Source organism: Ictidomys tridecemlineatus, chromosome 7, assembly GCF_052094955.1.
Source record: "Ictidomys tridecemlineatus isolate mIctTri1 chromosome 7, mIctTri1.hap1, whole genome shotgun sequence".
In the NCBI taxonomy this organism is placed as follows: domain Eukaryota; kingdom Metazoa; phylum Chordata; class Mammalia; order Rodentia; family Sciuridae; genus Ictidomys; species Ictidomys tridecemlineatus.
The window spans coordinates 13156720-13171022 of NC_135483.1; the positions used below are offsets into that span (position 1 = coordinate 13156720).

General features: G+C 44.4%; 1 long non-coding RNA gene across 1 annotated transcript; it reads left to right on the forward strand.

Moving 5' to 3' along the window:
* The first annotated feature begins 10621 nt into the window (after window positions 1-10621).
* Window positions 10622-14026, forward strand: LOC110597569 (uncharacterized). Its single transcript, XR_002483316.3, has 2 exons — window positions 10622-11095; window positions 13144-14026. It is a non-coding gene; the product is annotated as an uncharacterized LOC110597569 (long non-coding RNA).
* Window positions 14027-14303: the final 277 nt, after the last annotated feature.

The following is a 14303-nucleotide window of genomic DNA, read 5'->3' on the forward strand; positions in this document are numbered from 1 at the left end:
GGGCTCCCCCGTCCCCCATCTTTATCTCATCCTTCAACATTTCTTTCCTCACTTGACATGTTTTCAGGCTATCAGGTGTCTTCTTTTAAAATCGACTTTTTGAAATGAAATCGACACTCTATAAAGTGACGTTGAAAGTGGACAAGTTGACAAATTTTTACATAGGTAGGCATCTAGGAATCCGTCAAGGTCATGAACACATTCAGTGCCTTCCAAAGTGCCCTGTGTCCCTTCGCGATCTCTTTTCCCTTCCCTGCTCCCTTCCTCACTGTGGTTTGAAGTTTGTAGACTTTATATAAATGGAATCAAATCATGCAGTGTGAACCCTTTTTGGTCTGTTATCTTACTCAGCATAATTTTTTTTTTTTTAAATAGTAAGAATCGAACTCAGGAGTGCTTAACCACTGAGCCCCTTCTATTTTATTTTTAAAAATTGAGACAAGATCTCACTAAATTTCTGAGGCTGGCTTTGAATCTCCAATCCTCCTGCCTTGGCCTCCTGATTTACAGGTATATGCCACCACGCCCATGTAATTTTAAAAAATTATCCATGTTGTTGTGGGTTTATTTGTTTTTGTCATCGAGTAGCATTTCATTATACAGATGTACCATGATTTCTTTATCTATTATGGATGGACATGTTTGCTTTAGTTTTGGGGTATGTATTATGAACAAAGCCTTTGTAAATATTTCTGTAGAAGTCTTTTCACTTTTCTTGGGTAAATGCCTAGAAGAATGGCTGGATCCTATGGAAGGTATATTTTTAACTTTTACAAAAACTTCTTCCTGGGAAGGAGACTGGGGGAGAAGAGAGGGGAAGAGAGGGGAAGAGGGAGAGTGGATATGATCAAAGTATGGTTTACGTGTGTGTGTGTGTGTGTGTGTGTGTGTGTGTGTGTGAGTTAGTCCATTTTTCATGACTGTGACCAACAAGAACAACTTAGAGGATGTAAAGTTTATTTGGGGCTTGTGGTTTTGGCTCATGGCTGGCTGACTCCGTTGCTCTGGGCCCAAGATGCAGTGGAACATCATGGTGGGAATGTGTGGCAGAGAGAAGCTGCTCAGTTCATGGCACCCAGGAAGCAGAGAGGGAGAATGAGGAGCCAGGGGCAAGATATAATCTCTAGGGAGACACCCGCAGTGAGCTCCCTGCTCACACAGCCTCGCCCCACCTGCCTACAGTTGCCACCCAGGAGTACATTTAAATTATTAATCCATCAAGTGGATTAATCCACTGATGTGGTTAGAGCTCATAATATCATCCTTTCACCTCTGCATTGCTACAGTGAATAACACACAAGCTCTCTGGGAAACATTCTCAAATGCAGACCACAGTAGCATGTATGAAATGCCTCAGAGAATCCTCATTCCTTTGTACAATTCATGGATAATAATGCTTATAATAATAATAAAAGACTCCCAACTCCTTCCTTCCTTCCTCCTTTCCCCTTCTTCACACCATTCTTCTTTCTTCTTGACTCCTCTCCCTCCTCCCTCCCTCTTGTTCTCTGAATGTCAGGCCCTTCTCAGGAACGGCTGTGGGAGGGGGTTTCTGACACTCCCCACAGCTGGGTATGGTGACATGGATAAATAAATGTTCCTCATTTTTCCGGCTATAATATTTATTGGCAGGTGAAATCAAATGTGTGTAAAAATCCACCCTGAAGACAAAAAATAAAATAAATAAATAAACTTGCCTAGAATGCAGAGGGGGGAGGGGGTGGGTGGTGGGGGGAGGCTGTGGCTAATGATGTACCCCGAGAGCTTGTCACTCTTGGCTGCCACCAGCCTGGAGTGATGGCATGTTTGAGTCGGGAAGCCTTTTCATGATTTTGCTGTGGTTGGTCCATATTTGAATATCACAGCTGGGAGGGAGGTGTGGACGCTGAAGCCCTGAAACATGGTCGCTGTCACTGTGGCCTTGTGTTCTCCTCGAGTCTGAGAGTCGGCCACAGAGTGAGATCGTCCACTTAACCTTGACTGCCTTTCAGTAGGGAAACGACAAGCTTGACTCATTTCCCTCAACTGGGAAGGGGCTGGATTCTCAGACCTCGCAGAGCCCCTGGCCCTGCTCTTCCCCCTCACCCTACCACCCGCCTCTCTAAGTGACTGGCCTGGGGTCTGGCTGGAGGAGCTGCAGGTTCTCAAGTGAGACCAAAGTCTCCAAAGTGGGAACTTGCCTGTGTCCCTCGTTTGTATCCAGCAACAGTGCCCGGGGCTGGTAGTTGCCCAGTGAATATTTGTGAGGTTGAATCTGTAGCGAAGGGAGGCATGCCACGGGCCTCTGGGTCTTCCTGTGTAATTCTCCGCTCGCTGCTTCTAGGAAGATAACAAGAGGGGAGGGAGCCAAGGATGTGGGGCTCCTACTGTGTGCCAGGTGTTGTAACAGGAGGGAACACGCAGGCAAGTCCATTTGCTCTTCATCATTATTCAGCAACAAATAATGTTACTACTAAGGCCACGGAAGCTCAGAGTGGTTAGGAGCTTGCCCAACGCCACACAGCGGAATTGAGATTTGGATTTATATTTTCCCCAATATTTTAAACTCCTTCTAGTAGACTCTAAGATATGACAAGGAAATTGAGTTGGAAAACATATGACTAAGACATTCCAGGTGCTTATGGTGTGGTAGGCACTGGGGACCTGGTGGACAGTGAATGGTGTGGGAGACAGGCTGCAAGGGAGGTGGAGTGGGATGGAGTGGGCGCTGATAATGACCATGACACAGCTGTCTTGGAAGGGCATTATGCCCCAGGCCAATGAACATAGAGGGATTTTATTCAAATGAGGAACAGGACTGGACTTAGTTAGGAGGGGGCATCCAGCAGCACTGTGGGGAGCGGAGGGCAGCGGACAGGGAGTCAGGAATAGCACCTTCCACTTCACCCAAAGGAAAGAACAGAGGGGATGGGGGTGGCTGGTTAGCAGAGCTGAGCGTACGTAACAGCCACTGTGCTACATAAACGCAGGACGGGTGCCGGCTCCCTTAGGAGGCAGGACAAGGTTGTGCAGTTACTGCCACTCTTATCACCATTTCCCAGATGAGGAAACGAGGCACAGAGGTTAAGGCACAGTGGTCCCCATCATAGCAGAGCAAGCCCTGGAGAGATGTGCCCACCTGCTCTGCCTCTTACAGTTTCAGCTAGCAAATGGCAGAGCTGGGATTTAAGCTCTCCCATCCTAGGTCTAAAGCAGATACTCAGATACTCTTAACCCTTGTGCCACATATATTGGTATGTGAATCACATCAGATCCTAGATCCCCAGGGAAGGGAGAGCTCATTGTGATAATGAAGGTCACCTGTCCCCTTCCACTCCCACCATGCTGTCCTTTGTATAAATATCTGAAGTGACCAGGGCCTCCCACCTGCCCAGGTCTCTTGGAATACCTTTTCGTTGAGTTCTGGTGAAGTTTCAGTGCTTTCTATGGGTCCATCTGGCCCTCCATCCACCAAATGGCCACTGAAGGGGTGAATTGTGGTCACTGGTAGACCCAGGACAAAGTCCACCAAGGATTTCAAGGAGTGTTCTTTGCATGCAAAACATCATGATCCGATCTGGGCTGTCCTAATTGGCTGCATTTGAACTATAACAACACTCAAACCCAGCAAGACAATTAAAGCTGAAAATGATCAGCTGGGATTAAAAGGATTCAAAGGGTAATTGCTTCATAACAAGCTACATCGCTCCTGGTAGCAGGAAGAATTGACGGAAATGGAATTAATTATATGAGAATACTTGTTTATTTTTATAGAGTCTTTTAAAATCATTTGGAATTGGCCAAGTTGTGCCTTTTCCCCAAATCCTCTCGGGTTTGGTTAACTGCCGTGGGCTTGTCTGCCAACTGCAATTGCTCTCGTTCCTGGAAACTACAAAGGCACAGAACCATACTCACCACATATCAGTGTGATAAACCCTTTTATTGCCCTTGTAATAATGATGCCTCTATTTGTACAGTACGCACAACATTTCCAGAATGTTTTCAAATCTGTTACCTCAGTTTGCCTTCACCACAACCCGAGGAGATGGTTAAGGGCTACACTTTTCATTTGGGGATGCTAAGGTGGAAAGAAGGCACCCCACGAGAGGTTTCTCCAGAGCTCGAGCTGACTCCAGAGCGCCTGCCTCTCACCTGGGATGTTGGTTCTCTTGGACTAGAGAAAAGCATCTTGTTTGCTAATTGGGCAGGGCTGGACAGGGCCAAGGTGAGGTGAAAACGCTGTTGTTGAGGTTCAAACGGAAGTTGAAAGTCATTAATGTATGAGCCACTTAAACTGAAAAAGTGAAAGAGACGAGTGGTCAGATAGAAAAGCAGATTTGTGAAACCAGGCTGCGGCACGGGACCTCAGGAATGAACACAGCGTGGAGCATGCAGCCTCGGTTTCCGTCTGTCTCCTTCCTCTCTGTTTTGTATATCTGTCAAGTGACAGTTTTCCTGAACATCTTAGCTTCCCCTTCTGTTCAATGAATCTAACAATGACCTTCACTGGTGCGATGGTTAGGGGCAGTTGGAACTTGATGGGGCTAGAGCCAGACCAATGTGAGGTTCTCTGGTCCCTGGTGTTTTTCTGTCTGACACTCATGTTAATCCACTGTGATGGAATAATAACCAAAGATCAGCTGGCTTTGCAGGTTGTTTCTCACAAGACTTCACCTGTAGGTTTTAAGGCGTGTTTAAAGGAATGTTTTCCTACTTACAGTACAATGAGTTACTAGGATTTCAAAATTTAGGAACAACAGGCAGAAAGACGTCTTTTCTTGATAAACAGGAGGGGAATCAGCCACTTGAAACTAAGCAGCACCTAAAAGTTATGCCTTGTACATAGTCTCCAGGTTTTATGACAACCCTGCTTGGGTTGGTCTGCTCTAAGTGTTCTGCAACGGGAGCTTTCCAGCAACACCCACTCCTGATGGTAAAGCCACAGGTCAGAGAAGGAGACTTCTGGATTTTCTAGGCTGTTTCTGTGCAGTTAACTGTGGGTGAACCCTCAGCAAGTGGGAATATTGCTTCAAGCATTGTGTGGGATGCAGAATAAATAGAAGTTAGCTTGTCGTAAAACCAACACACAAAATTGGTAACATTTGTGTGTCCTCACAAGGAACTATCTGAAAAAGAAATCAAACTGGATGTGGTGGCACACGCCTGTAATTCCAGTGACTCAGAATTACCTCAGAAGGCTGAGGCAGGAGGATCCCAAGTTCAAAGCTAGCCTCAGCAATTTAGCAAGAGACCCTGTCTCAAAGTGGAAAAGAAAAAAAAGGGCCGAGGATATGGTTCAGTAGTAAAATGCCCCTGGGTTCAGTTGTTTAATCTCCAGTCAAAAGAAGAAGAAGGAGAAGGAGAAGGAGAACAAGGAGAAGGAGGAGGAGGAGGAAGGAGAAATCAATAAAACAATTACATGTACAATAGCAACAAAAAATAAAGTACTGAGGAATAAATTATTGAACCAAGGAGGCAAAAAACCTTTACACTGAAAACCATAAAGCACTGAATGAAAAAAATAGGAGGCACAAATAAATTGAAAGATATTTTGTGTTCATGGATTGAAAGATTAAGAATAATAAGTGTTGGCGAGGATGTGGGGGAAAAGGCACACTCATACACTATTGGTGGGGCTGCAAATTGGTGCAACCAATTAGGAAAGCAGTATGGAGATTCCTTAGAAAACTGGGAATGGAACCACCATTTGACCCAGTTATCCCACTCCTAAGTCTAAACCCAAAGAACTTAAAAACTGCACACTATAGTGACATAGCCGTATCAATGTTTGTAGCAGCTCAATTCACAATAGCTAAACTGTGGAACTAACTTAGGTGCCCTTCAATAGATGAATGGATAAGGAAACTGTGGTGTATATATACACAATGGAATGTTACTCAGCATTAAAAAACAATAAAATCATGGCATTTGCAGGTAAATGGATGGAGTTGGAGAATATCATGCTAAGTGAAGTAAGCCAATCCCCCCAAAACCAAGGGCTGAATGTTCTCTCTGATAAGAGGACACTGATTCATAATGGTGGGGGGCATGGGAAGAATGGAGGAAATTTAATGGGGCAAAGGGGAGAGATGGGAGTGGAGGGAGCATGGGGGCAGGAAAGATGGTGGAATGAGATGGACATCATTGCCCTAGGTACATGTGTGACTGCACATATGTGTGATGATACATCGTGCACAATCAGAGAAGTGAAAGTGGTGCTCCATTTGTGTACAATGCATCAAAATGCATTTGGCTGTCATAAATACCTCATTAGAATAAATAAATACATGAAATTTAAGAAAAGATGCCCACACTATCCAAAGCAATCTACAGATTTAATGCAACTTCAATGAAATTCTAATAATCTTCTTAAAAATAAAAAATATCCCTAACATTTGTATAGAATCACAAAAGTCCCCAAATAGACAAGGTGTTCTTGAGCACAAAGAATACAGGGAAGCATCACACTACCTACTTCAAAGTATACTATAAGCAAAGTCATCAAAGCAGCGTGAGACTGGCAAAAAGCTTGCATAGACCAATGAACAGAATGGAAATTCCAGAAATAAATTAGTGTATTTATGGTCAATGGCTTTTTAACAAAGACGTTGAGAACATACAGTGAGGAAAGTGTGGTCTCTTTCATAGTTGACGTTGAGAGAGCTAAAGACCTATATGTGGAAGAGCAGAATTACATCCTTGTCACACAATATATAAGAAAATCAACTCAAAATTGTTTGAAGTCTTACCCATAAGACCTACAATGTAAAACCACGAGGAAAATCACAGGGGAAAACACTTCTTGACATTGGTCTGGGCAGTGTTTTTTTTTTTTTTGGATATGTCCCTAAAATCATAGACAATAAAAGAAAAAAAAATGAACAAATGAGAGTACATCAAACTAAAAAGCTTCTTTGCATTCTGTGCAACTGAAGGAACAATTAGCAGGGCAAAGAGCCAGCCTGTGAGACGATAACACATACTTACAGACCACACATCTCATGGGGTGGTTAATATAACATACACAAGGAACTCGAACAATTTAAGAGTAAGATAACAAACAGTTTAAAATCAACTGAGCTGTGATAGACACTTATCAAACGAAGGCATAGGAATGGCTCATAATTCTGTGTAAAAATGTTCAAAACTGGTACTTATCAGAGAAATGCAGATGCAGGAAATCCTCTGCCATTTTCCACAACATGGACGAACCTGGAAGACATTATACTAAGTGAAATAAGCTGGGCACAGGAAGACAACACTTCGGGCTCTCATTCACACGTGGCGTCTTAGAAAGCTGAATTCACAGTGGTTGAGAGTAGAGAGTGGAATGTGGTTGGGGCTGGGGGTGGGGGTTGGGGAGACATTGGTCTGAACCATCCATCAGGGGAAACAAGTCCAGGAGATCAGTTGCACAACATGGCGACTATTCTTAATTCTTGAAAATTGCTTAGAGAGAAAGTTTTAAGTACCCACCACACCCAACCAAACAAAACAACAAATAGGTAGGCCGACGCATATATTAATGAGTTTGATTTAGATATTTTAGAATGTATTTCAAAATATGTTGCAAATGATAAATATATCCATTTTTTAATTTGTCAATTAAAAGACAAATTAAAGATGAATTTAATAAAAGAAGCTAGCTTGTTTCCCAGTTGGGCGAAGAAGATGACTACACAAAAAGTATTTAAGATATCTAGCTCTTGCTGAACTCTTGCCTGGTGCCAGAGTCCCCTGTATCTTTTATCTCTTACTTTCACAAAATGAGCCTTGTGGCTTTTGTCCCCAGTTCATAGTGTAGAAACTGAGCTTTGGAGGGTTTAAAGGCCTTGCCACAGAAAACTCAATCTAGCCCCCCAAAGACCACCTCTAATGACCATTTGCCGGTGCTTCCAAATGCAGTAATGGATTCTTCTCAACCAGTTTTGAACCTGGTCTGAGAAATCACCAACAGGAATGCAAATGGAAAGTTTGCTTACAGAAGAAGCCACTTAAATAAAGGCAATGAAGTGTCAAGGAGGAATGAAAGTGACTTCTGGGGTCCAATTAGCCTGGATTTGAGTCCTGAGCCCATTATTTATAACCTGCAAATTGCTGAGTCTTGCTGGAACACAAGTCTCCATAAGAGAAGGAGCAGAATGTTTTGACAGTAACTGAAATAACTTTGGAAAGCATCTAGTACAGAGTCTCACACAAAGACGGACCAGCACGTGGCTCCATCATCCTGCCTCCCAATTGGTAACTACTCACCAACATCCTCTGACCATAAGCCTCCACATCTTATGCTTCTCACCACGCTCTCTGCCACGTCCGCCCTCTCTTTACAGATTTCAGTGAAGCTTGCCCTGCTCCTCTGCGGTGGGTCTTGCTGGCCTCTGATTTCCCCATTCTGATTCCTGGTTCATGCTTGGTGTGGGAGAGATTGCTATGTCCACCTGTCAGTGACTGCGCTCAACTCCATGCCTTGATGGTGGCACTTAGAATATGTGAATCTGTTTGTATTTCACAGTATGTCTGAATTCCTGAATCAGGAACATATGTGAAATAACATATGGTTATTTCAATTTTAATTTCTGAGGCTATTAGAAAGGATGAACATCATTATCTGTGATTACTGACCAACTGAATTTCCTCTTCTGTGAAAAAAAATATATGTATAATTGGTAGCAGGGATTTAACCTAGGGGCATTTGACCACTGAGCCACACCCCTAACCTTGTTTCATATTTTATTTAGAGACAGAGTCTCACTGAATTGCTTAGTGCCTGATGTTGCTGAGGAGGCTGGCTTTGAATTCTCGATTCTCCTGTCTCAGCCTCCTGAACTGCTGGGATTACAGGTGTGCGTCACGGAACCCGGCTTTTCCTTATATTTTTACTCACTTTTTTTTTTTATTGAGTTGTACATTATTTTTCTGTTGATTGCCTAAGAATTCTTTATATATGTTCTAGACTTATGAGTAAATGCACATATATTTTTGTATATATGATCATGTATTCTGGATTATGTATATTCTGTTGATCATATCCATTGCAAATTTTTTTCAAGTCTGTGTGTTTTCTTTTCTTATGGCTTATTGTGTCTTGGTGAGAAATTATCATATTTAATGGAGTCAGATTTTCCATCTTCACAGTTGGAAATTTTTGTGGGTTTTTGACCCTGGAGACTCTGTCTCTGAGACCTGGGAAATGTAGCCCGTAGGGTGCAGGAATAAATGGAAGTTAGCCCAAAGAAGTTAGTTCTCTTGAGAGGGCCGACTGTGAGTTACCTCTTCAACTTTTTATTTTGAAATAATTATCAACTCAGAGCAAAGTGGTAAGCAAAGATCCTGGGAGGTCCCATGTATCCAATGCCACTTCCCCTGCTGGTGACACCTTGCCTACAATGTTACCAAAACCAGGCATCAGTATTTGTTCCATCTGGAGTTTAGGTTTCACCGTTTTACTTGCCCTATAGGGTGTCATGTGTGGATGCGTAGTTCTATGACCTTTTGTCCCATACATAGATCTAATAGGTTACTAATGTCACGGAGCTCCTCCAGGATCATAGGCACCCTCATGCTACCCATTTTTAGCCTGTGACTTTGTTTTGAAGCATCTTAAAGACATAGCAAACGAAACCCATTTCCTGTTTCTCTGAGTGACTGAAGAGCAGTACATGCAAATCCACAGTTTTGAGGTATACAGTCATCTCCTGGACCTATGGAGATTGTTTTCATGCCCCCTGAGGATACCAAAATCCGAGGAGGCTCAAGCCCCTTATATCAATGGTATAGTATTTGTATATAACCCATGTATGCCTTCCTGTGTGTATGCTTTAAATCATCTCTAGATTCCTGATAATACCTGAAGCAATGCACACACTGTCTGAAGGGCTGTCAAATTATCTGGTTTAGAGAGAATAATGTCAAGAAAAAAAGTTTGTCTATGTTCAAGGCAGACAAAAATTAAAAACATATTTGGATCCAGAGTTGGTTGAATTCAGGGTGTGGAAGCCCTGGATGGGGAGGGCTGACTGCACGTCTAATATGCAAAGCAGAAGGAGCACAGGCTGGGGAATCTGGGTGCACCTGTGTCTGTAATGTAGCACAGCTCACCAGCTGGGCCACCTCGAGTGACCTTTCTGAGCCTTGTTGATAAAAGGGAATGGGGTAACAGTGATTGTGACAATAGGTATAGTGGTCAAGAAGTGCCAGAGAGTGGTAGTTATTGTAATTGAGGTTTTTTTTTTTTCCTGACATCAACCTCATTACCCTGACTTTCGCCCACATGAATAGAAGTCACAGCTGTCCTGGTCTCTGTGCATCATCTCAGCTAATGGTGCGTCTGTTTGGGGAGCTCTTCATTTTATTTTATCTTCCTCTGCCCCTCTGCTCCTGAGCAGGAGGGATAGCTCCCAGGCTCGTTAGCTGGGCTTTCAGAGCTCCTCTTCTTTGTGTCTCACAGGTTTTCTGTTTCATCTGTGGCTTGCCAGGGAAGGTGGCTGGCCTTTGCTGTCTGGATGAGCAAATCCTGCCTGTGCCGGGGCTGATGTGCCTGTTGCCCTTTAAAAGGGAACACCGTGGCGGGCGCTGACGGCTCCTGATCTAAGCGGCTCCTGATCTAAGCGGGGGAGGCTGAGCTGGGGCTAGCCCAGGGCATTCTTCCTGGGTACGCAGCTATTCTGGGAAACAGACGCTCCAGGCATCTCATTAACATAATCTCAGGAATTAATGGCTTGATTGATGTCCTGCGTTTCCCTGCCGTTTTCTATAAATGATAATGTATTAAAACGAGATGGAGGAGAGAAAACATGACACGACATATATTATTTAGGTGTTTGCAGAGAGGCTGACACACAAACACACACAATTTATCAACAGTCGTTTTTTTTTTTTTTTTTTTTTTGCATGGTGTTCTGAGCCCCAAGCCTCCAAGATGTGGAATTAATTTCATAGCAGGTGATTCTAGACCATTTCACATGGGCCATCTGTCGCTTCTTCATTTACCTCTCTGCTGTTGCAATAATTAATCATTTCAGGCACTGGCTTGGCCCAGAGAGTCTGCTCTGGATGAGACACTACAAGAGGGGGAACACTGGATTTCTAGCTCCCGAGGCATGTTCCTATGAAGCAGGTAGGTTCAAAGTGTTTTTCTTACTTGCTCTTATCTGCTAACACCAGTGGCTCAAGAGCTGGAGATTACTTTGTAGAGTGTTAGACTGTTGTTGCTGGAATCCTTCATGTTCTACATTTGCCATTGAAGAAAACAAGTTTCAGAGAGACGGCCTCGATTGTCTTGGCTCGCACAGCCAATGGGAGAGAGCTGGGCACAGGACCCAGGTTTCCCAACTCTTCATGTCTTGCTCCTTCTGGTCCTTGGTCTGAAGTTCTTCCATAGAGGAAAAGGAATCTCACCAGAAGTAAGAAAATAGCCCAAGAATCCAAAGGGGAGCTCAGCGTGGGACATTGGGCGCACACTCAAATTAATTGCTCTGAGTCCTGATTTAAGCATTCTAGAAATCAAAGGTAGCCAGCTCTAATGACAAAAAAATAAAAAAATGTGAGTCATTGCCTACCATGCTTGAAAGAAAGCACAGGGCCGTTTTCTTGATGGGGACGTGTTCATCTACTAACATATATTGATTTGTTTATTAATGACACATGTGTCTATTGATTTACTAATCAGTTCATGCCAGACATAGGCTAAGTGCCCGAGACACGATGGGGAAGTTCTTTCATTAATGGAACTGATAGGTTAATGGGGGGGACATAAAATGAAGGGTTAAACCAACAAATGCAAATTGGGATAAGTGCAGGGAGCAGAGATGGAGGGGGCATGGTGGCCTCTCCCAGGTGTGGCCATGTTAGATGGGATGGTCACAGAGGGTCCCTTGGAGGAAACCACATTTGAAATTGGATGTTACAGGTGGGAACTGGCATATGACTGGTAGGAGGAAGCATCTCAGGCAGGGGGCCCTGCATGTGCCAGGCACTGGGCTGCAGACGACCAGCTTGGCAGGAACAGAGTCAGGCAGCCGAGCCTGGGGAGAGGGGGAGGAAGAGAAAAGCAGGAGGTAGATTGTTTCAGCCTTTCCCTAGGGGGCATGGTGAGGAGTCTGGATATGACACATAAGAAGCTTTCAACGGGGGGACAGCAGAGTCTGATATAGGTTTCATTGTCTGCGTGTTACAGACGAGGAGACCGAGGGGCAGAGAAACAGTGGAACTTGCTGAAGGCCACACAGTGCAGATACAGAAGCTGACTTCTCATCCAGCTCTCTCCAACCTCAGAGTCCACTGCTCTGAGCCCGGGGTCAGCAGACTATGGCTGAGAAGCCAAGTGCAGCCTCCTGCCTGCTTATTATAAACAAAGTGTCATTGAGACATCGCTGGGTCCATTCATTTATGTCTTATCAATGTCGCCTTCCCACTGCAAAGGCAGGATTGAGGACTTATGATGGCCTGCTGGACCCCAAATATTCACTATCTGGCTTGTTAGAGAGAAAGTTTGATGAATCCTGAAGTAGCCTGTCACCTCAGGCACAAGAGGGATCATGTCCACTTTGCTCCTGGTGTGTCCCCCAGGTCAGTCTGTGAATGGCATTTGGCTAGTGTCTGCAGAATGAATAAAGAACATGGAGGGGGGGGGTGGCAGAAGCAGACATGAAAGGACCAGCCATTGGTGGACAGCATCAGCCTGAGACAGGAGCCCCCGGTGGGTCTGCGGCAGGGCAGGAGTGGACCAGCTTGGCCAGACATCAGAGCACGCAGAGAGGGGAGCAAGCCATCAAGTCGGGGAGACTCCCTGGGGGTTGATTGAGAAGAGCCTTGAATGCCATCATCATTAAGTGCCCGAGACCTTTGAGTGGCTGAGTTAGCAGTCGCAGAGGCAACGAAGGAGACCTGCTTTACCTAGATGAAGATGGTAATTGGTTATTGATGTCCTATTTGTATGCTAATGTTGTTCAATAAAACAGCTAAACCATAATTAACGCTCCAGCTTCCTCTCAGGGAAAAAAAAAAGCCCACAGAAAGGTCAATAGATTTCATATAATAAATTATTAAATAATGAGGGACACAAGAAGTAAATTTCTGTTCTATAATCTTTTCAAGTTTTATGAACTATCATTTATTATGAGCACCGACAATGTTTACATTTTGCTTCTGCCGTTTTCTTCCCAGCTCCAGAAACTTTTGGATTCGGCATCAGTTTCGAGTGGAAGAATCTGTCTTTTGCTGAAGTTCATGTGTTTGAAAATCGTGACCGCGTTGGTTACCGCTGTGATCTGACCTCTGTGTCAACATTTAGCTGACTAGGATGGCGGTCTGCTGGCGGGCCTGGTGTTGCACGGAAACCAGGAGGAACAACACCCTGAAACCAGCCGTCGTCAGTGCTGGTTAAGGCTGAGATGTGAGGTGTCCCCAGAGCTCAACGTAAGAAAGTCCAGAGGTGGAATCTGGGTCAGGAGAGCCTTAACCCAATCAGTGCACTGGTCCCCTGATAGGGATGCCGTGGGTGGGACTGCAGGCTGGTGGGGTGGCTGGAGGAGGTGGGTCCCTGGGGTTTTTGACTTTTCTGACTTTGGGGTTTTTGCTCAGTCTGTGGTGGGGGGAAGAGTCTCTCTGCTTCCTGTTACCATGTCCTGAGCTGCTTTCCTCCACCATTTCCTTCCACCATGATGTTCTGCCACATCTCCAGCCTTGAGAAATGGAGTCTGCCCTCTATGGACTGAGCCATCTGAAATCGTGAGCCCCAAATAAACTTTTCCTCCTTAAGATTGTTCTTTTTAGGTCTTTTGGTCACAGCGGCAGAAAAGCTGACTTAAACAGTACTGTAATACCAACGCTTTCCAGGCCCCTCAGTAGGTAATATTCTTACGTGGCATGTAAATCCTGCCACAGGGAAGGTCACGGTTGTTGGGAATCAGCTTGACCAAAGAGTGCCCATGAGCTCAGGCCATGAGGTCAGACTGGCTTTGAATTGGCTTCTTAATATCTGTGAACTTTGTAGTTAGCTCTTCTGTGCTTCATTTTACACAACTGGGAAATAAAGAGATGAGCAATACTTGCTGTGTGGAGTTGTGAAGACTAAATAGGACCAGGCACAGTGTCTGGTCACAATACATTTCCCAAGAGTCTTGGACATTATTATAACTTCTTCAGGTTGAAAATGCGTAAGGCCAATGACCCTTGGTGAGGCCACATGCATTTGTCAGCTTTTAATTTTCTCTTCAATCACCAATTGATTCATTGATAGTTTACCGTGGGGTGTATTGGGTTCTGGGGAGATGCTAAAAGAATATCAGTGAGGTCATCCTGGTCATCAAAGGACTTATGATTCT